Here is a 246-nt window from a genome sequence, read left to right as displayed (position 1 = left end):
TGCCTTACCAGTTTATGTGTGTTTCCATCCTTGTCTAGGGGAGTGCTAAACGTCTCTCCTTTCATACTACACAACTAGATGGCACATTCCGCGCTCTTATATAGTAACGTAGCTCGTGTTCGACCACTTGCGAGAAAGCAGTTTTTCGTAAATAACTCGAAAATGGTTAACAGAATCGAAATAATGTAATAACATATTTTATTCGACATATCAAAATCTATCCAACGGTGTAACTTTAATATTAAT

General features: G+C 36.6%; 1 non-coding gene across 1 annotated transcript; it reads right to left on the bottom strand.

Moving 5' to 3' along the window:
* LOC113464337 (U6atac minor spliceosomal RNA) lies at positions 1-72 on the bottom strand (the record flags this gene model as incomplete). The annotated part of the gene is made up of 1 exon (XR_003389167.1): positions 1-72. It is a non-coding gene; the product is annotated as a U6atac minor spliceosomal RNA (small nuclear RNA).
* Positions 73-246: the final 174 nt, after the last annotated feature.

The sequence above is a fragment of the Ceratina calcarata genome, unplaced genomic scaffold, assembly GCF_001652005.2.
Source record: "Ceratina calcarata isolate Rehan_Ccalc_2016 unplaced genomic scaffold, ASM165200v1 scaffold33650, whole genome shotgun sequence".
Classification (NCBI taxonomy): domain Eukaryota; kingdom Metazoa; phylum Arthropoda; class Insecta; order Hymenoptera; family Apidae; genus Ceratina; species Ceratina calcarata.
The sequence above is the reverse complement of the archived record's forward strand: the minus strand, read 5'-3'. Positions and strand labels throughout refer to the sequence as shown.